Raw genomic sequence first — 23,168 nt, forward strand, 5'->3', positions numbered from 1 at the left:
CATAATAACTGCAATTAACATCTCACTTCTTCACACTACATCATGATGAAGTAACACAAAAACTGATACAGACATTTAGTTTCCTCTGGATGCACTGTGTCAAGTGTTCATAGACAGACAGACTTTATTGATCCCAAACTTGGAAATTGCAGCGCAGCAGCAGCAGCTTAACAAACAGTAAAAACAATATAACAAAAAAACAGAATACAAGAGCAAACACACTGTACATAATAAATTAGAAGAATAAAAAAGAACTGTAGAAAGTCTGGACAAACAGGATCAAACAGAAAGACTCAAAATAAACTGTAATATGCAAAGTAAATAGTAATTTTTCATAGGTGGCTAAAACACAGGGTTCATACAGGTGCTTGAAATCCTTAAAAATACTTGAATTTAAGTGTTGTGTTTTCAAGGTCTGCAAAGTGCTTGAATTTAGTTTAAGTTTTGGAAAGTATTTTAATTATAACCAAAGCTACTTACAGAGAGGTGGTACATTTTGAAAAAGAGAACTTTATGTCAAAAATGATAATTAGTGGGTGTTCTCAGGTCGACTCCTGGTACATTTTTATTTTAATCTTTGTCTCAGTGCGAGTGTGTCTGAAGAATGCCAAGTGGCTTCTCTTTTTTGGACAAAACTTTGTGTTTTTCTTTAATTTGAAACTTTTTGCTATAATGAAACATAATTTTAGATGTTTATAGCATAATACAATGCACACCGTTGTGATAATAAGTGGAAAAAAAAAAAAGATTAGTATATGTATTACTGTAGATACCCTATGAATTTTCAGAATCAGAATACTTTATGAATTCCTGGGGGAAATTATTAGGTGTTATAGTCGATCCATTTATGTGTAACAAAAAGTAGCAGGAATTATCAATACAACAGAAAAAGAAAATGTATAAAATATATATGAAGCTGTAAATGTACAAACAAATACATATAGCTCTGAATATACAATATATACCAATATACTATTAAAACCTTCTATTAAGACACAAAGTTAGAACAGTAATTGTGCAACATGTACTAGACAATATATTATCAATATGATAATTAAAGAAATATACATAAGTGCGCAAAAATATAGTTGTGTGTGATTATAATGATGTAGTTATAAGGTGGAGTTAAACTGTGTGACTGACCAGTATGTCATGGAGAGGGTGAGTAGAGTTGTCCAATATTGTCTTGATTTTGGACAACATCCGCCTCAGTGTCACCACCGTCAGAGTCCAACTCCTTCCCTGCAACATTACAACATTATTTTACCACAGTGATAAGGTGTTGTGCTGGAAAAATTTGAAAATTACCCTTAAATGTGCTTGAATTTGACCTTGAAAAATGTGTACGAACCCTGGAAACAGAGCTAAGTAAGATATAGCTTTCCTGAAATCCCACAGACTCATGTGACAAAAGCAGCGATTCAACCACAAACAAGCACAAGGGAATTTGCATCCACGCTAATGTCTTAAATGTCAGTCAGATAAAGACATCTACGTGTTCCAGGAGGTAAAATGTCATGGTCGTCTGGTGGCTCTGAGAAGTGTGATTTATCCCGGCATATAGAAAATGGTAAAATAATTGCCTCCCTCTGACAGTAGAAAGAGACTTTCTATTTCAAGAAGCAGCAGCTAAATTCATTTTTCTCTGACTAATAGTTAAATTGTTCTGCCCTGTCTCTCTCCTGGAGCTGATTTTTTCCCCCTGCCTTCCTTGCCTCTTTGCAGCCATCTTTTGACAGTGATTGGACTAACGAGGAAGCTGTAGTCAAGCCCTCACTATCACTTGACGTTTTTCCTCCCAAGTTTGGCAGCACATACTGCAAATAGTGCACCCTGAGTGGAATCAAAACAAATTTGCTCTCTTGCTTCCTCCTCTCCTTCATCTTCCGTCCTCCATGTCTTGTGCTACTCCACCAGCTGGAAACCAATCTGCTGTGAATCTACCTAATCTAACCAGGTAGGCAGGGAAAACCAAATGGAATATATTGATGGCTGGATGGATGGATGGCCCTCGAGGCTCCGCTGAGGTAGACGGGGAACGACTAATATTCCAAGGAGATGTGTGCAGCCTGAAATCTGTGTCAAGAGGGGCCGCGAGGGAAATTGTTCTTCGGCCCCCCTCCTGCTCCATCTCCACCCGGTTGTCCTCGCTTCACCGGCAGCCCCTGCCCTCACAATAAAAGAGTAATGAAACACAACACGCAGCAGGCATCCTGATGTCGGCTGTCAGCTCAAAGAAAGCAAATTACTACATATACACAAGTTTGAACCCATAAAGACCCAGTGTGACTTTTGTGATAGTTCCCAAATTAGCCCGTAAAGACCCAAACATCCACTGGTGACCAAACTGTCCACTGATCCACACTGTTTAATACCTGTTGATCCACTAATCCTATCAGTACATGTAAATAATTGGTGTAAAATACAGTTTGTCATCTTTTCATGGTCATCAGATATGACCCACTTGGACGTTCAGAGACTCCATAGTTACCATGGAAACACCGTCATCTTCTACAACATTGATTCACCAGTAAAACCCATGGAGTTGGATCAATGACAGTGGATGGAAACACTTGGGTGTGTTCAGTTAATGATATATTTTACAAAAAAAGTCACTTTTTCTTCAGTTTTCTCTATTTCCGATATAATGACCCTCAACTTTATTTTTTAGTTTTTATGGACATCTACAAGATCAGTCAAATAAATATAGGAAAATACCAGATTTTCACTTAAAAATGCCTACACATTGTCTACAATGCCAGGAGACTAGCTTAGTTTTCTGTTTTTTGTCATGTGTAATATGGAGAATAAAAGGAACATTTGGTTATTGTGATTACTTCTATATTAGCAGTTTTATATCTTGGGTTTTAAAGTCCTCTAGAACTAAGCGAATGACTCACTCCTTCCACAATGCCAGTAGATGAGTTCATTTCTTTGTTTTGGTCATGTGCAATGTGAAGAAGAAACAATTACTTATTTGATTAATTCTCAAGTAGCATATTTATGGCAAAAATGAATTCAAAGTGGATAAGCTCTCTAAATCTGACTGACTCAGTCTTTTTACACTGCCAGCTGAGTTTGCTTTTCTGTGTTTATTTCATTGTGTTGTAAAACTCAGCTCATAGTGGATTTTTAAAGGGTAGTATAGTACAATAGTGTGTAGCAGGGAAAAGCGACATCCAACACATTAACCATCTTTGACTTTATTACACATTAAACTCAAAGTATTTCATCAACAACTTTGGAAATACAATGTTACTGGCCGCTGTTGGACCCATGTTTTGATACTTTAGGCTTGTAAATGTCCTATCGTCTACATATATCTAGTTTGATACTTTCAATGCAACAAATAAACTGGAAATGGAACTGTAAATTTCCATCAGGTGAAGACGCCACCTTGCTGCAACTTCCAAGTGTTGCATTTTGCACAAAATTAACCCATAAAGACCCAAACATCCACCATCTACCAAAATCATCTACTGATATAAACTGTTTAATCTCTGTTGATCCACTAATCCATGTAATAATTGGTATAAAATGCAGTTTTTCGTCTTTTCATGGTCATCAGATTTGACCCATTTGGACGTTCAGAGGCTCTGTAGTGAGCATGGAAACACCATCATCTTCCACAACATTGATTCACCAGTAAAACCCATGGAGTTGGATCAAAGACAGGGGATGGAGACATTTGGTTTATATTCAATTAATAATAGATTTTGCTGAAAAAGTCACTTTTTCTTCAGGTTTTTCTCTATTTTTGATATAATAACCCTCAACTTTACTCTGAGCTTCTATGAATATCTACATGATTAGTAAATTAAACGTAGGAAAATACCTGATTTCACTGAAAAAAACACAAAATACAGGAGATAATATTACAATAAATGGTGATAAATCACTTCAGGATGGGTAAGTATGGAGAAAAATTAATTTGGGAAGAGCCACAAATGTCACACTGGGTCCTTATTGGTTAAGAAGAAAATTACCATTGCATGTGCAAAGATAAAAAATGTTCCTGCCTGGTTGTTTTTACAGATGTTTGTTGGTCTGTTGTCCTGGTTTATAAGATAAAGCTGCCAAATCCACACTGTATTTACAACATAAGGCATTAAAGAAGAGAAAGGGGTTGAAACATTGGCTTAGTGCTCTGCAGCAAAGCAGATTCACACATTTTTATGTAAACATTTGCATTTTAAGTGGATAGAGTCCTTGGTCTGTTTCTTTCTGAGGCAACTTTATAGAAAAAAATCCATCACAAAATCCATCTCTAACAGTTCAAGCAATAGATGAACCTCAGAATCAATTTCTTTCTTCTTGTGATGGCTCAGTGAACACAGGAACTCTGAAGTGAAGATTATGAATTAGTCAACACAGGTGAACTTTCCGTAGACATCTCTATAGCTCACATCTTTTCACAGCGGGGTCGTAAAAAAAGGAATAACATGAACCTTCCAATAAAGCTGAGGGTCTTTAGATACAGGCAGGTTTTAATTAAAATTACTTGTTGGAGTTTTTACATTGATAGTGTAGCCGTAGCATTTCATACACAGTATCAGAAGCATTTTAATTAGGGGTGAAATGATTCCTCGAATAATTCGAGTACCTCGATTACAAAAATGATCGAGGAATTTTCTCTGCCTCGAGGAATCGCTTATTTAATTGTGAAGCTTAAAGCACGGCATTTCGCACGGACTACTTGATGTGGCACAATGCGCTTACATCACTCAAAGGAAGATGACGGAGGACGTGGAAGTTTTAAGATGAAGCAGCGGGAAGATAGAAAAGCGAGTGAATACAAGAATGATGACAAAAGACAAAAAAAAAAACAATAAAAAAGACAGAAAATGTCAAAAGTGTGGAGGCATTTCTGGCTGAACAGCAAGGTAAACACCGTGTCATGTGTCCTTTGTAACACGGCCCTTCCACACCACAACAGCACATCTCTAATGTAGCATCTTCTCCGTAGACACCCAGAATGGAGGAGGACCCCAAAAAAATAAAATTAACGTAGCGCAAATCAATGAGATTAACGTTAATGTACCTTACTAACATAACGTTAACACTGCGGAGGGATAGGTTCCTGTTCATTATGGCTGCTGTTGAATGTGTGGCTAGTTTATTACGATTGTGACAAGCAGAGATTTAGGCAGCGAGCCACGTGCACCCGTGATTTGCAAGGTTAATTTCCCAAAAGCACGGCCAAAATGGTGCACGGCTTGGTGAAAGCTTTCTCTTACCTTGTCACGGCCGAATTTTTGCAAAATCCAAGTACTTTTTGCAAAAATGAAACGAATCATCAATTAACTGGACATGTACGTGTGTGTGTGTGTGTGTGTGTGTGTGTGTGTGTGTGTGTGTGTTGGGGAGGTTATAGGTTATGAGACAGAAGATGGGGGGGGGCATTGTCTTGATTCTCCTGAATATAGCAGCAATGTGTCCAACTGTTCATGCATGGACGCGTTCCAAGTTCCCCTTCAAATGTTCTTGCCTCTTATATGCCACAACACATTCCTGTTATGTCTAAACTGTAAGTTCTGAAACTGACAGCTGCCAAATTTAAGTTGCACATCAAAAAGGCAATGTTGATGCCTTTTTTTTTTTATATTAATGCATTATATTTTTGATACTTAAGAAATAATAAGTTGAAAGTAATTAATTTTTTTTTTTTTTGTATTTGCAGTTGCCTCTGTGGAAATGTTTCTAGTCAAGAAAATACATTTTGTTGCATATGCACAATATGAATGTAACAATGAAACTGTTAATTATAAAAAAAAAAAAGGAAACCAATTGGTCTTTCATTATTAAGGGAAATACCTTATTGCCTCTTGTGTATTTATAATTGCTCTTTAACCAAGCAAAAATAAGTTTTATCCGATTACTCAATTAATTGAAGGAATTTTCAGTAGAATACTCGAATACTAAAATATTCGATAGCTGCAGCCCTGATTTTAATGACCATGTGACCAAGATTGGTGGAAGTACTGTACATTGTCAGGCATTTATATTGGTTCTCCAGTGGATGTGTTTGCATTCTTTCAGTCACTTGTGCTTTAGAGTGATAGTGGGCTCCATATATCAGAGGTATAGACACATACAGGTAGCTGAAAATCCTACTGACAACTAGGATCCTGTGCTTTGTTCAAACAAAGTGTTGATCCTGAAGGTCTGCAGTGTAATGCCTTTCCTAGAAGTGTATTACCAGTGATGTCTCAGGCATTTGAAGCTCTTAAGATGTTTTCATAAGCCCTGAAAAGTAAAGTCACTGAAAAGACGACATAAAAGAATACAAAACTGATGTAATTTTGTGTCTTAAGTGAACATTGTGTTGCATTTTATCCTCAGTTGAACAGGCTGACCAGAGAAGGTCAAGCATCTAAGCAAGTCAGGGTCAGCATCTCGTGTCATGATCTATGTGGTAACCGTGGCAACAGGGCAGAAGGGAGTTAGAACGGACCAGGAAGACATTGTGTTCTGTCAATGAAATATGAGAAAATCACGGAGCATACGGCTCTCGTCACAAATGAATAAACACAGATTTTCCCTGGTAAAAGGGTTGAAGTTGAAACACGAATATCTTTTCTTGCTGAGCAAAGAAAAAAAAAACAGGTTTTGTCAGTGGCATTGTATTCACTATTGGCTAATATCCCCCTTTTCCATTCAACCCTTAAAGAACCATTAATCTGTGGCACTGGCTGATGCTTATCTGTTGGTGTAAAAAAGTACTGCTATAGGACTAGTTTTATTCAGTTTGAGACTCTAACAATAGTTGTTAAAGTGTCTTGCTTGAAGTACTGAATGTGATGTCGTCTTTGCAGTACAAGTCATAAATCCTTCCTTGTGATGTTATTATATGGAACAGTGGCCAAAGTAAAACCTAAAGTTAACATTCAATACGTTTTTCCCAAATTTGACTTTGATCCTTAACCGCCACCATTCAAAAGTAGCTGCTGATCTAAACTGTTTAACTGTTGATCCACTAATTCTGTCAATACATGTAAATAATTTGTGTAAAATGCAGTTTGTCATCTTTTCATGGTCATCAGATATGACCCATTTGGACGTTCAGAAGCTCCGTTGTTACCATGGAAACACTGTCATGTTCTGCAACATTGATTCACCAGTAAAACCCATGGAGTTGGATCAAGGACAGTGGATGCATACGCTTGTTTTATGTTAATGATGTATTTTGTTGAAAAAGTCAGTTTTTCTTCAGTTTTCTGTGTTCTGATAAAATAACCTGTCAATTTACTTTTCACTTTTCTGAACATCCACATGGTCAATAAATTAAATATGAGAAAAGACTTGATTTTTAGTGAAAAATGCTAAATGCAGAAGATAAATAATAAATTGCAATAAATGAATCACTCAGGAAAGGTAAAATATGAAGTTGCTACAAAAGGAGTTTTGTTTTTAAGTTTGTTTTTTTTAAGGGATTTAAAACTAGTCAGTCTAGACTAATTAGTTTTAAATCCTCATAAATGTTTTTAATATGTTACTGGTGTTTACAAGTGGATGAGTCATCCTACACCTGTCCTGACTGCCTCTGCATCACATCACAGAAGAAGCACAGTATCTCCTGTAACCTCAGGACTTTTCATTTTTATGCAATGACAGAAAATAGCATTAAAGCCTCCATCTCCATATGCAGTGCGTGATGTAAAGGGTCAGTGTGAACACTAAAGAAGATTCAGATTAAGTCAAGGTCATTCATAGAGACAGTGAGCTTAACTTATTAATTAGCTTGAAAGGATGCTAATATGGTTAGCAGCAAACCAATATGGAAACAAAATGAGTATCTGCATGGAATATTGGCCACTTTTTATTTTTTGTTTTTAACATTATTTTAATTGAACATTTTCAAAATTACATCAGTGTAGCACAGTACAAATACAGGTTGTATGAAATATGTAGCAATCCAAAATACGTCCACAGCAACGATCTCAAAAGTCCTCATTAGGTCTATTTCAGGTAGTTGCAGTCTGAGTTCCCAAATTCTCCAACACTTTGCCAAACTTTGCTGTAAAGACATCTTTCTGATCGTTAATATAAAATCTTAATCTTTCCAGAGAAGTATAGTCTGATATCAAAGACTTCCACAGATGTATTGAAGGAGGTTCTTCTCCTACCCATTTGGTCATAACAACCTTTTGGCCCAACAGGAATACTGGCCAGTTTTATATGAGCATTTGTATCTGCATAGACCCAGATATTCAGAAACGGTGCAGCCCTACTGTAAAACACCACCTTTTTTATTCGGTTTTTATGCTTTTATTCAACCTGCAACAAAAACACACACTTTATCAAACCCTCACAGGTACTGGCCCAGTCAACGCCCTGTGTTTCACCATGATCCACCATATCCTCCGGCATCAGAAGCTTGTATGAGAACTTGTGATCCCCATATGATATCTCTGTCACCACTGGTGTCTCGACCTGTTATTTTATTGTGGACTGGGCAGACGTCTGCGTTGACATGGCCTGGGGCTTAGCTGCCAGAGGTTGTAGCCCAAAGCATGAAAGTGAAATGTTAAACCCGAACACTGTTGGCTGAGTGACCGTCAACAGCAGAGTAGGAAATATAACACAGACATGTGGAGTAGAGACGTTGCAATTTATTTCAGATAATCCACATTATATAAATTAAAGACACTGCGTTGTACATGTAATATTCTTGGTTAAACCTAAATGGGATAAATGTAATTAGTATGTCTACAATAAACTAAGCCGCTCGCAGTGTGAACCTGCTGTGACTGTATACAGTTAAACACAAGAACTTCTCTGAATCCTTAATTTGACACTGAAAATAAATGAAATGCCACCCAGGCTGATGATTAACTTTTTAATCTGTGTTCTGCCAGACTGTTTCATCAAAGAAATAGAAGATATTCTGCACTTTTTAGGGCAGTTTTTTGCCTGAAAATCCCCTCTGAGCGTTCTTTCACAGAAAGCTCTTCACATGAAATATGGGTTTAATTAGGATGATGCTACCAAAACCAGGAAAATACGGCACTGTCTTTATGTTTTCCAGTGTTATTCCTCATTTTTGGGCCTAGAAGGCAAGACCCCACTGGCCAACCAACTGGAGCCACTTATAAATAGCTGAGACACACCTTTTCCCCAGTGAAAAGGCATCATGCCACAGGAAGAAAAAAAGTACTTTGCTCTAATTAACAGTTTTTCTCTTCTCTTGGCCTAGTATTTCTCCCCTTCACTGCATTTACATTACAGGCTTTTAACAGGCACTCTTGTCCACAAGCACTTAAACTGAGCACATACAATAATTACAACATCTCAACGTTTACAGGCGGTCTATAGTCAAGTGTTCCGGGGCGATAATACCTTGACTGTATTGCTATAATAAACCAAAGATCCGGCAAGAAAGACTCCAAGTGAGGAAATATGAGCTAAGGAGAGATGTCAGTCGTCTTTTTTTCATGAGAGCAATTTATGGCAGACAGAGGAGAAAGATTTGGGAGAGAGAGAGTGTGATTCAGCAGCCGGGGGGTGATATGAGGTTCTTCTTCGGGAGATGAATGTTCAAGATTTGACAGAAAATGTGGAGCAACTTCGTTGGCTGACTGGCGATGCCCAGTGCTGCTAGAAATGATACGCTCTCTGGAAGCTGTGAGAATTTGATAGGATGAGATTCAATATCAGGAAAGTTCACGATTATCGCCTGTAAATGTGTGAGTTACTCTCTGAGACTTTCTTTGGGAGACTGCATTTTCAAGGACAAACATTAGCGGACAAGCCTTGGATAACTGCTGCCTCAGATAACTGAAACTGACATAAGATTAAACAAGTTCTCCCACCTGAACGACCATATTTGTTCCTGAATTGGCTTTCTGACCAACTCTCTCCACTCCATATACTTTAATTATACTCATTTTTTCACTAGACTACCTCAGTCCTGCTGAAAATGTTTGTCAGAAAACATTGAACCCAAATGAACGTCTAATGCAGATCTGTAGTTATTCTCACGTGTTTGTGTCATTTCATTGACTTGTTTGCATTCGCGCGGTGTCTAAATTTGTCTCTACTTGAACAATGCAGCAGATGGTATGTGGCAACTAAGACGTTTTGAAGACTAGATCACACTTCTGTCTTAATTGGGGAATTTATGTCCAGATGTGACTTTTGTTCAGTTTATTTTTAGGGAGATTGTTGGTAAATCAAGGCTTTTGTTACTTTACAAGAGAGAACTCTATTTACAGTGTGCACTAAAAAAATTGTCACTTTCTTTCAAATACATTGTGAGTTAAATACAGATGACAACAACTATGGCCTGGAATTGAAATTAAAGCATAATACTACCTCCTGTCACCAAATGTTAAACCCCAGCATCAAGTTAATCCCATTCAAAACAACTTCTAATTTACTCTAAAAATACACAGTCATGATAACTTTGTGAACTTCAACATTTTAATTAAATTCCAAGTCGGACTGGTGCTATTTGGTGTCAACTTAGCATGTACTTTCTACACCGTCAGTCCTCTGGTTTTACCCCATCATCAAAAAAGAGGTATAAACGCTCTTCAGTGGGTGGTTTTATTATCAAATATGAATTGTTGACATATGGAAAGTATATCTTAGTGTTAATCATAACATTTTCACATAACATACGTAAATTAGCATTAGCTTGACAAGTTTCACTCACCCCTGTTCTTCCCAGCTCTGTCTTCTCCAAATATGAACACTTCAAGCTCCAAGAAAGCAAGATGGCGACAGATTCCAAATTTGATACTAAACCCACTGGGTGATGACATGGTGGCTATGTTTACTTTTTTTTAAAATCAGTGGCCAAACACAGCTAACTTTGTCTTATTAGCTTTTGAATATTTACACTTATGTCCACTCTGATTGGTCATCTCTAATTACCCATAATGACCTAGTGATGACCCTTAGGTCCTCTGCAGGGGACTACATCATTTCATTCATTTCAGAGTTGGTATATGTTCAAGATAAGTTGTCTAATTTCTTTAATTTTTTTATTGTTTTATTGTGTGGAGTTTGCATGTTCTCCCGTGTCTGCGTGTGTTCTCTCTGGGTACTCCGGCTTCCTCCCACCATCCAAAGACATGCACTAATAGGTTAATTGGTTAATCTAAATTGCCCATAGGTGTGAATGTGAGAGTGATTGTTTGTCTCTAAATGTCAGCCCTGTGATGAACTGGCGACTTGTCCAGGGTGTACCCCGCCTTCGCCCCTATGTAGCTGGGATAGGCTCCAAGCGACCCCTGTGACTAGGGCTGCTCGACTATAGAAAAAAAAAAAATCACGATTATTTTAGCAATAATTGAAATCACGATTATTAAAAACGATTATTTGTTAACCTTAAAGTTGTTTATTTTTTTCTTGCAAAACAATGTAAAATATACTCTTTAAACATAAATAAAGCTTTTAACCACTAAAACAAAGTATGTTCACTTTTGTATGAAACAAAAAAATCTTTGAATGCAAATAAGTGTACTGTAAATTCAAGTATGTTTCCTTTTGTAAATAAATAGTGCACTGTAATTAAACTGCTATAGACTTGCCATAGAACTGTAGCAATAAAAAAACAACAAAAAAAAACTCAAGTAAAGTGCAAATTATAAATTCAAGTATGTTCAATGTAGTATGAAACAGTAAATTCAGTGGCGTGCCGTGAGGTTTCAGTTCAGGCCTTCTGTTTACATCAGCCATCTAGAATATGTACGTTAGGGTTATACGGGTTAGGTTAATACGGGAGTTGCAGCGTAAAGAGATTCGGAAACTGAAGATTGTATTGCGGACGAAGTTGTTTTATGCGTTTTAGTTTTTCATAAGATTATGATAAAGGTGGCAGTGGTTAAACTTCAGATGGTTAAAAAGGTTTGTTGTGTTAGCGGTCGGTGCGGACACAACTACGAAACACTTTTTGCACGTGATGTGTTTTGCTCTTCGTCTTCTTCATCAAACCAAAGTGATTCCATACAATTGAATTTGACTTGCCTTTTTTGTTTACCAAGCACTTCTGCTGGGATTCTCCTGCCATTTTTCCAGACCGCTAGGTACAACTTTCCTCTTGGGGTGGACCTGCCAGCTAGCAGGCAGCAGTAGCTTAGAGGGGGGCGGGGCAGAGCAGCTCATGGGAGCTTGCGTGCGCGTGAATTAAAACAACTCAAAATTAATAATTGTTTTTTCTCGATTACATAATTGTTGTAATCATTGCGTCTAATAATCGAAATCGTAATTGAATTTCGATTAATTGCACAGCCCTACCTGTGACCCTAGTGAAGATGAAGTGGGTTCAAAATGAATGAATGAATGAACATGGCAAACAAGGGTTTTATAAGACTTAGGCGCTGTAGAAGTAGAAAAAGGAAATTTTGGCTGCTCTGTAGAAAAAGATAATATACTGGCCTAAACAGACACTGCTGTACCTGAGGAGATCCACTTTATGGATAAAAATGTTGGGACACTACACACCTCTAGCGTCTAGGACTTCCATGCCATCATGATAAAAATATTGTTCTCAAAAAGTGTCAAATTGTCAAACCAACATTTCTTTCCACTGCCATCAGTGAAAAAGACAATATACCAGCAGCCGTACCTCAGTGCATCGGTACAGTAGTTATTTATGGTCAGAACATGAGAAGTATTTTAGAGAGAAAGGTCAATGTTGAATAAAATTATGTAAACACAAACTTTTGTTAGTATTTTTGGTGACTATGTACACAAGTGACTCTTAAGACCAAATTAAATATTCATTGCAATGATATTTATCACAATATAAAATTATATGACCTTTGTCATTGTATGGTTGCTCAACCCCTCAGTGTGAATTCAACATGTGTCAATACTTTTGTGCTTGTGTGAGTTGTGTGACTTATCAATAAGCATGTATGTTACAATATTGGAGTAAACTTAGCATTTATATATTCTATAGAACCCATCACAGCTGATAAAGAACACCCAGTTAAATGTTTGTCTTTGTTGGGACAGCTGGTACAAAAATGTGATGTATTGTGCAAGAAGAAGTAGATAAAAACACTTGAACTGGCTTTAATAGAGTCTTTAACTTTCAGTGTGACACTAAACTGAAAACACCTCGCAGACTCGAGCTCCATTTCCTTGCCACTTGCCGTTTAGTGAATCTTCCTCCAGAATCTGGCGGCAGTTGGTGCAGTGTCTTCTCATCACGGGGAGTGACATTGCTGAACAGGCTGATGCTCACTGCCATGGCAATGGGCACAGTTTATTTGTTGTTCACAAAGGGGCTGAGCACAGACATAGCTTTGTGTATTGTAAGTCTGCTATATATGTTTGTGTCAGGGGAGATATGTGCGAAACCTATGGAGCTGAGGGTCATTTTTTTTTTTTTTTGTACAAGGACTCAGTGTTGCTAAATGCACCAAACCGGGCAGAGCAGCAGCTGTTGTTGCATCGTCCTCTATGCCATTCACATTCTGCCTCCTATCTCCTCCCTCATATGCCAGTCTCTCACAACTGTGGCCTCATTCCCTCTTTCTCCATTATTTTTCCCCCTCCTTCCCCAATCCCCCCTCCTCGTCTTTCTTCTTCCTCTTTTCTGTCCTCTCGCTCTGTCGCTGTGAGCTTCTGATGATCTATCTCCCGGCTTTCTTCTCCCTCCTCCCTGCTCCACTTCTTCAGTCTGTTTCTCCCTTTCTCTTCCCTCTTTTTTTCCATCTTTCCCTTTTCCCTCTCTTTTCTTCCACAGCCTCAATGTTCCCCCTGTGTGAATAGCTGGGATGCTTTTGTAGAAGGTTTCCATAGTGACGGGCCATTTGAACAAGTCGTCATTCACGTCCGTTTGCTGTAAGCTGGAGAGAGGCCATGTTATCTCCCCTGACACACAGGCAGACCTGCACCACTCAATCAGCACAACACTTACAATGCGACCAGCAGGCTAGTACGCCGCCGCTTAATTACCAACACTTCTCGCTACTGTTCATCTCCCCTCGCCGAGCATGGTTGACGCTCTGTGAGATCAAGTTGCAGCTCAATTAGACTTTTCTTTAGTGAGATTTAAGACAAAAATACATGTAGAGTATTAACACTTGTAAATAACACACTTTTAAAGGGGTCATGTTTTATTAAACCCACTTTTATTAGACTTTGGTTCATTTATTTGTGTATACAACCTACAGCCTGTTTTAATTCCTGCTTGATTTGTTACATTTTATAACTAGTTACATGATGACATTTGCACATATAAGGTCAAGACTTCCGACGAACAATTCTTCGAGTACGACATAATTGCTTATCGGCAGCAGCGGTTGTAGTAAAACAGAAAATATGTCCAAACTTCGAGCCCATTACCTAAAATGTTCAGTTGTTGGTTGTATTAACGAACTCAAGTGGCTGAACAGGACAGATCAGCACGGTCAACAACCTGGAGGGAGTGGGGCGTGAAGTGGCTCATTTGCATTTAAAGGGCCAGCGCTCAAAACGACCTTTCTGGTGTCATTACTAATAAATAGGGTTGAAGATGGACCTGTGGAGTTGAATAAATGAAGAATTCAGACCCAGGTAGCGCATTTACAGTTTATGTAGACCACAGGGAAATGTTTGAAAATGCATAATTCCATTTAAAAAAGCAAAATATCACCCCTTTAAGTTAAAATAGAAACCTATATCATCTTGTTTACTCTCCACAGGAACTGCTATGAGATGACATGTAATTCTTTTTACACAAGAGAAAATAAATGTGAAAGAGGTTTGAGGTAACTCCTCAGAAACATTGCAGTCTCCTCCACCTTTTTTATTGTTCGTCCACTGTAATCTTTGGCTTTGTGCAGAATGAGACCCGTGCACCGACACACGGTTTCTTGGCTTTCACATTTAGCTCCTGCAAAAGGAGAAGTTTCTCTGGATTTGTGGGCCACATCTACCATAAAAGTAACTATGTAGTCTGCACCTTTTAGAAGCATCGTGTGTAAACCTGGAGGGAACAACAACATCTAGTGCTGAGTGGATAATCATTAGAAATTAAAGATTTGGTTGTTTATTGTTATTAGCTAACTGTTATATATTGAACCTAGCCTCTCTCACAGGATGTACTCCGTTAGAATATATTCCATAATGCAGTGGCCAGATTGTTGCTTTCCTTTTCCTTCCTTCCTTCCTCTGTCTGTTTGTTTCTGTGTAAAGTTCTCCTTGGTATAAAAAGAACAACACTGTCCAAGCTGTAGCTACGAACAGGAAATGGCAATGGCAGACACTTTTTTTTATGTTGTTTTGTTTTGTTGTACATTTTGTCATTTTAATACCATGATGCAATTCCTCATGCACATACATTATGTTCCACCAAAACAACTTCTCCCCAACACTTTTTTTTTGCAAAGGCACTGTTTCTGCATCACTAGTGCTGTGTTGGTTTGTGGAAACATCCTTAAATGGACAAGATCAGACTTAGAAATGCCCTCAAAATCCATGCAGCATTGGTTAAACATACATTAATATAAAAATTGTTCTCCCCTAATGGATTTCCTCTGGGTTCCTCCAATTTCCCCCTTCATCAGAACAGGTTTATGAATACTAATTCTCCTGTCGGTGCCCCTAAAAATCTGGAGTTGGTCCCTGATCCTCCAATGGCAGCTCAATGCTTATAATGCGCTAAGTGCTAATGCTAATGCTGTCGGTCTATTGGGATGGGTAAAATGCAAAATGCATCTTTAATGAATCGCATATTGAGATGTTGGATACAAATTTAGTAAAACTAGCCCCTTGACAGATGGTGTTTTGCATATTTATTCATTCTTTGGCCACTTGATGGCCAGTGAACAAGTCAGTCACTGAAAATATGAAATCATTGTTTAGCAGTAGTAGTATTTTCCTTCAATAATAGCATAAACTCCAACATTAAACATGCTTATCTCAATAATTAAATTCAGTTGTGTCCTGATAGCACACAGCAGTTTGAAAGTCATTATCTATGCTTCTTTACTCTCATTTCATGTCTCATTTCAACTCTCAACTATCAGTTTAGAAACAAAATGCCCCCAAAAATATTCTGTTTTTCAAGGAGACAAAAAGTTTAGTTTTTACTGGAGCATAAAAAGACTCCATGGTACCAAACTACTGAAGACTTATCCGCTTTGTTCCATAGTAGACGCCTGGTATCAACAGGTAAAAACGCTTTTAGATGTATTCAGTCTTCTTCAGATCCTTCATCGCTTTAAACTCACCAAACACGATCAGCCCAGTTTCCTCTTGGAATCATTTTCTTGGCTTGAGACGTGAAAGGAAATATAGGACAGCCCTGCGTCGACATTATTTCCAGTGTTTCACACTTTGGAAGCGCTCCACATGGTCTCATTACCAAAGGCATGTTCAATCAAGCACAGGTTGAGCGGAAAGGATTACAAATAGGTATACCAGCTGAACTCGGGCTGGTACCGGCGTGTCATGGCCCCGGTGCCATTGTGTTCTGTGACCGTCGGGGCGGGGATGGTGTTTTTCCGCTCTTTTGCGACAGTTTGGGGCAGAAGATACAGCAGGCTTTTCCTCCTCCTGTCCCATCCCGTCTGGCTGTGAATGATTGGAGGTTAATGAGCTGCAGCGAGGTGACCGAGGGAACAGAAACATAGTGTTCAGCTCTTCCTGTCACCTCAAACTGAAACAGACAAAGTGGCACGCACGCTGAGGGAAAATACAAGCAAATCCCAGATTTTATTAGATCAAATGCACCAAGAAAAGGGGGTCTTTATGCAGTTCTTGGCTGCAAATTCATATTTTTCCTCTAATTTCCTTTGTTATTCCGCTGCTTTCCCATGCTGTTTGAGGACACGAGTGACTGATTTTCAAAGAGGAAGTAGAAAGCGATGTCTCTCTGTTAAGAGAAGGGGAAAAAAAAGATCCCACACAGATTTTACACAGAGCTGTAAATTTCACAGACGTGGGTTTTTCTCTCTCCAAACAGTCAGAGGGCTTTACGCTGTGGGTTTTTAGAGCAGTGACTCATTGAGCATTTCCAGTAGTCTGGGGACACTTCATATGGCGAAGACAAAAGGCCATTTCAGTCAGACAGAGGAGCTCATTTGCATTGCAGCAAGGGTTGCCCTTTTGATTCACAGTCTGAGAACATGACACCTTTTTCCCCCCTCTCCTTTTTATTATTCTCTTTTTACTGTCTGGCCTTTTGCGACTGGGAGGTGTCGGAGGTGTTTGGTCATTGTCTCCATCCCTCTGTCACTGTGTGTCCTCCCTCTCATCTGTTATCTGTTTGTGTAGCTGTGGTGACAGCGGCTCCAGCCTTCCCATGGACGCCACTGCTGGGAGAAATCACACCAGTGTCCCTGACAGCTTCATTTTATATGTCCGTGTGAAGTATTAAAGATAGATGAAGTCAGTCAACACGTATCAACCTCTATCTCTAAGCAGGAATGTGTGTGTAATGGTCTGTTATGTGATTACAGATGTCATTTTTGGTGATATAAATTAATTTTTTGTCCTTTTCTTTGCATTGAGAGACTTTATATTTATCATACTTTGATTTTTAAAGCTGCTTAATGGTACTTCATACTTTTTGTTGTTATTGTGCCACAAATTCCACAAATACCTTTCAGTGTGCTATAATTCAAGTGACTAATCACTGGTGTTAAATGCATGACTCTACTGCTGTATTTCATGGCTCCACAGTGTCTTCCCTTCTCCAAAACAAACTAAACAAAACAACAACCAAAAAATAAAGGAAGTATGTGCACCACCTTAAAAAAACACCCAAAATACCCAACTAAACGCGTAATAAAGGTTAAAGTCACTATTCAATGTGACCTCTGACCCCACGACAAGAAGTAGCACAAACAATTAGAAACATTTGACGTGTTGAATGAAACCTGGTAGAAAACATCAGAAAACTGATGCAATACATCTCATATTGTATGAACAAAAGGGTTGAAGACATGTTAAGTGTAAACGGAGGTCACAGTAAATATTTGGTTTATAGAAGAATAAACGAATATAGAAGAATATTTTCCCTGAACCTTATGTTTTTTTACTGTTGCACATACGTCACACATCCACATTGGATCTTAATACAGAGACTAATAACTGCATATGTGTGGACATGAGAACTTTACAAAACCAACAAAATAATGTTGGACCAGGACTTTTACACAGTACTGTATATACAATAGACTGTCCGAAAGTGGAAATACAGTCGCAGAAAAAATTATTAGACCACCCTTGTTTTCTTCAATTTCTTGGTCATTTTAATGCCTGGTACACCTAAAGGTACATTTGTTTGGACAAATATAATGATAACAACAAAAATAGCTCATAGTAGTTTAATTTCAGAGCTGATATCTATCCATTTTCCATGGTTTTCTTGGTAATAACCAAAATCTCTTCAGTTCTTACATCAATAGCTATGGCATTGTACTGACAAAAACAGTTCTATTAGGCATTCCATGTTTTCTTTTCGGTCTGTTTTAGTCACATGATACACACAGGAGTTAGTACTGATTGCATAACCATTTTTTGATGACTTTTGGTGATCTAATAATTTTTTCTGCGAATGTATAATGAGTAGGGAGTGATTTCAGATGTTCTCAGTATCTTTTTTTTTTTAACTTTTCATCCATTCTTCCTTCCTTGTCTTATAGACTGGCCAAGTCAGTCAAACTTTATCTATTTAGCAATGTCAGTGATATACTGTCTTTGTGCAGTGCAAACAATAGAGGATAATCAGATTCAGAGCACTGGAAGTTAAGACTTTGAAGGAAAGCACTGGGTTGGAAAATCTCACATTTTTTGTGGTTAGTTTGATTGGTTTCACAATAATTGATGTCTAAATTTGAAGTCTAAAAAATAGTTACTAAAGCTCATTAATTTCTGTCCATTGTGAGGAGATATTCGGTCATCAATTTGCTTTTCTGCTTTTTACTGCTCAACAGTTTCAGTTATCATATTAACTGGTTCATACAAAGGTTTACTTCGTGACAAAAGGTCAGTGTAGAGTTTGTTTTATATGAATCCACATAGTTAGAGCTGGTGTAAAGTACTGCATGGTAGGATTCCCATTGTCCTTAAATGCCTCACTATATCAGTCAGTGTTTAAGCTCCCAGTAACATGTAGCCAGCTGCACATCTACTGAACGTCCAGTGCTAGTAGTGTGTATTAAAGTGACCTTTTCATTATTCTACATGTTTATACACAGGGTTTTTAATGTCTAGAGATAAACAGAAAACACATGGCAAGTATTTATTGATCAACGTTTGGTTGTTAGGTATCATAAGGGCTGTAAAATCTATATGTTGTGCATTGTAAAATGGTCCTATAGGGAAATCCAGTTCAACAGACTGAAAACACAATAAACCTGTGCATTAATGCTGTGGTGTAACAGCAACAGTAATAGAAGCTAATAGAGGAATAAAAATGCTATCGTTGCTCCCGACTGTTTTCAACAGGCAGTAATTGCTCCCCCAACACCTTCAGCACAAGCAGTAAGAAATTAAAATCAATATTAATTTTATGTTTCTATATATTTTACGTATAGATGCTGGGCCTATGTGTGTATGTGTAGTTTTCTCACCACTGCCTATCTTGTTTAAGCATTAAGTCACCACAGGGAAGGATTAGCAGGATTAACGATGCCTGGCATTTCTCTGCAGAGTCACATGGACAGTAAGCATTCTGGGAACCTCCGAGTCCTGACCGGCGCCTCATTCTGGAGCTGTTTTTATAAGACTAGGATGGCTACACCATACCACTGCCAAAATTAGACTAGTTGCCACTGCTCCGCGAGGCCTGCGAGGTTTATAGAGCAGTCGACACCAGAGCTGTCACCAGCTGATTGCAGCGTGGTCGTGTTTGTTTGCAGCTCAGACACTGTAACAGTAATTATGTGTCAGAAATGTCAGCCTCTGTTTTAACCATCGTTGCCCCTGTTCGTTAACTTAACCCCCTTTTACCCCAATGTCCTGCCATGTGTGTGTGTGTGTGTGTCTTAGGCTGTAGATTATCCGATCCTCAGTGGTTAACCTGAGACCACACACTCAGAAACACACATGCACACAGTGGATTAGCTGCTTTGAATCCTGCCCAGATGCTGTGTGGTAGGTCATGCAGTAAGTGACCCATACCGCTCCTGGAGAGGTTTCCAAAACCTCATTCAGGAATGCTACCTGTGTGTTTTGTATGTCTATGTCAAGGAAAAAGAAGCATCAGGTTTAGTATTTTGGCAACCACCATCTTGGATTTTAGACATCTGTAGACGAGCAATGCTGTTTGAAACATTACAGCTCTAGTATGTTTTTGCACAGCAGCTGTTGTTACACAGATTTTCTTCTTATTTTACTATATTAAAGTATCTGTCAACAATTCCTCCAGTGGTTATACAGTACTGTAGCTTAAAAATCCGTTGTGGCCCATAAAACATTTTCCCCCTGGACCACAATGATAAAAGAGACACCTCTAAAACTGCTGACAGAACGCCTACACCTGTAAAAAGGGTGGAAATCCTCAGTGTATTATCAACTTTTAGAACTCGTAGGTTATTCCATCATTCATTCATCTTCAGAATCACCTATCTCAGTTACCTATAGGTGAAGGCAGGGAACACCCTTGATGTGTCAACAGTTCATCGTAGGGCTGACGTATATAGAGAGAACAACCAATCACTCTCACACTTATGGGCACAGGAAGGTCACCCCATTGGCTGGTGTTGGAATTGAACCCAGAACCATCTTGCTCTTCTGTATCCACTGCATTGTCCTTTTAGAGATGTTCCACTGTGTTTGAGAAATCTATCAGATAAGATTTTACAGTCGTATACTGCATATGGTAACTAGTGCTTATACAATACTGTTATTAGTTTTGAATGTACAGTCATGGAAAAAGTTATTAAACCATCAAAAGTCATCAAAAACAATGGTTATGCAATCAAGTACTATTTCCTGTGTGTATCATGTGACTTAAAAAGGACAAAGAAAAACATGGAATGCCTAAAGCACTGTTTTTGTCAGTACAATGCCATAGTTATTAATGTAAGGACTGAAGTGATTTTGGTTATTATCAAGAAAACCATGGAAAATGGATAGATATCAGCTCTGAAATTAAATTCTTATGAGCTATTTTTGTTGTTATCATTATATTTGTCCAAATAAATGTTCCTTTAGTTGTACCAGGCATTAAAATGAGCAAGAACTTGAAGAAAACTAGAGGTGGTCTAGTAATTTTTTCTGCAACTGTTATCATTTTGATGGTGCGTTATTGGAGAACCACCACCTGCCAAAACCCAGGATTGAACTGGGGACCTTCAGATCTTCAGTCTAACGCTCGCCCAACTAAGCTATTTTGGCAAGTTACCTTAACAATTATATATATTTTGAACCTTCGGGACACCTGTTGGTGACACGTATCCACTGAGCCCTTTCACACAAAACTAGACGTTACTTTGTCTTTACTGCAAACTGCAGCTTTCATCTTATGTTTATGATTATATTTTAAATAGTTAAGCCTCATCTGTGTAAATCAAGGGTCAGCAACCCTGGTCCTAGAGAGCCACTATCCTGCATGTTTTAGATGTATCCCTCTTCCAGCACACCTGATGGTCATTATCAGGCTTCTGCAGAGCTTGATGATAGGCTTATCATTTGAATCAGGTGTGTTGGAAGATGGATACATCTAAAACATGCAGGATAGTGGCTCTCTAGGACCAGGGTTGCTGACCCCTGGTGTAAATGGTGGCATAAACGGGATCAAAAAAATGACTCCTCTCTTGCCTTGTCACTGTCTATGTAACGCAGGAACCTGGTCATTAATGGAAAAGATATTTGCATCTCAATGGAGACTTCACCAGGTTAAATTAAGGGCATGATAATAAAAAAGTTGCTCATGCATGGTTGCTAATTTGAGAGCCTAGATCCAGTTCTAATCCTTACATTGGTGAAACCAAAGAAACTTGCTAAGTTAAAGCGACTGTTAACTTCTTCAAAGCATCTGCTAGAGTCTGTTTATGATAAATCTCACCATGTTATTCCAGAGAAGTGAAAGGGGCAAAGTGTATTTGGCTGAAATAGCTCAGTTGGGAGAGCGTTAGACTGAAGATCTAAAGGTCCCTGGTTTGAATCCTGGGTTTCGGCAGATGGTTGTTTTTCCTCAAACTCCCTGAGGGACTTGGCCCAACAGGTCAAAAAATGTTGTAAATCTAATTTAATCAAAAGTATGGTAGCACATACATTTAAAACTGCCAGTTATAATATGTAATAGATGACTGTAAGACCCTTTCTGATGGATTTCTCAAACAAGGATGAAGATCTCTAAAGAAAGTTTAAGTGTTTAATTGGTGTTTTAAATCATATTGAATAACTGCTAACATTAGCTAGTGTAGCTAAGTTAAATGTAACATCATGAAACATTAGCTTGACAGAACCCTTTTATCAGGCAGTTTAATTACATGGACATTGTTATTCCACTCTGATTATGATACTCTGAATTTGATCTGAAAGGCCTTTTTCTGAATTCAGCATTTTCCAATTAGCATACATAGGACATACTGATATTATTCTGGTTTTCTGAGTGTTCCTTGGACATATATACAGAATATTCATACCATACCAACTTTATTTATAAAGCACTTTAAGAACTTTACAGCTGGCCAAAGGGCCGTACACCAAACATAAAACAAGAAATGAAATAAGTAAATAAAACTAGTGAAAACACAGGGTGTTAAGTGGGCTAAGAACAACACAATACAAACATAAAAACAAAGACAAGTTAAAATCTGTTAAAAACAGCATTAAAATTCAGAAGATTAACCATCACATTAGGTTTAAAGTTAGATTATTCAGTGTAGGTTATTTTTCATTAGGTTGTAATAGACAGCCCTGTTTACAATTAGCAGGAGTAAAGATAGTGATTCTGTCTGATAAAGACGGCTGAATCTAGAGAAGAGTCTACATTTCAGGTCAGAAGGAGAAACACTCGACTGTTAAACATTATGACAGAGGAAGTTTTATGAGCAAATATTGAAAAGGACCTTTTCCAGAAGGCGAGTGAAGGAATGAAAGACGGAGGCTGAGTTCAGACAGTGGAACGTCTGCCACAAATGTACAGCCATGTAAACAAGTCATTATGAAGGTAGTGTTTTTCAGAATAAAGGCAAAAAACGGAATATTTTGTGCATTTAAACAGCCACAGTAAATACTCAGCCTCATCCACAGTCCGACCTGATAGATAG

The 23,168-nt window shown here is 38.2% G+C and overlaps 2 non-coding genes across 2 annotated transcripts; one reads left to right on the forward strand and one right to left on the reverse strand.

Moving 5' to 3' along the window:
- Positions 1 to 21,215: 21,215 nt before the first annotated feature.
- Positions 21,216 to 21,288, reverse strand: trnaf-gaa (transfer RNA phenylalanine (anticodon GAA)). Its single transcript has one exon. It is a non-coding gene; the product is annotated as a tRNA-Phe (tRNA).
- A 710-nt stretch (positions 21,289 to 21,998) lies between these two features.
- trnaf-gaa (transfer RNA phenylalanine (anticodon GAA)) lies at positions 21,999 to 22,072 on the forward strand. Its single transcript has one exon. It is a non-coding gene; the product is annotated as a tRNA-Phe (tRNA).
- The last annotated feature ends 1,096 nt before the right edge of the window (positions 22,073 to 23,168 follow it).

Source organism: Sphaeramia orbicularis, chromosome 13 (genome assembly GCF_902148855.1).
Source record: "Sphaeramia orbicularis chromosome 13, fSphaOr1.1, whole genome shotgun sequence".
NCBI classification, from domain to species: Eukaryota; Metazoa; Chordata; class Actinopteri; order Kurtiformes; family Apogonidae; genus Sphaeramia; species Sphaeramia orbicularis.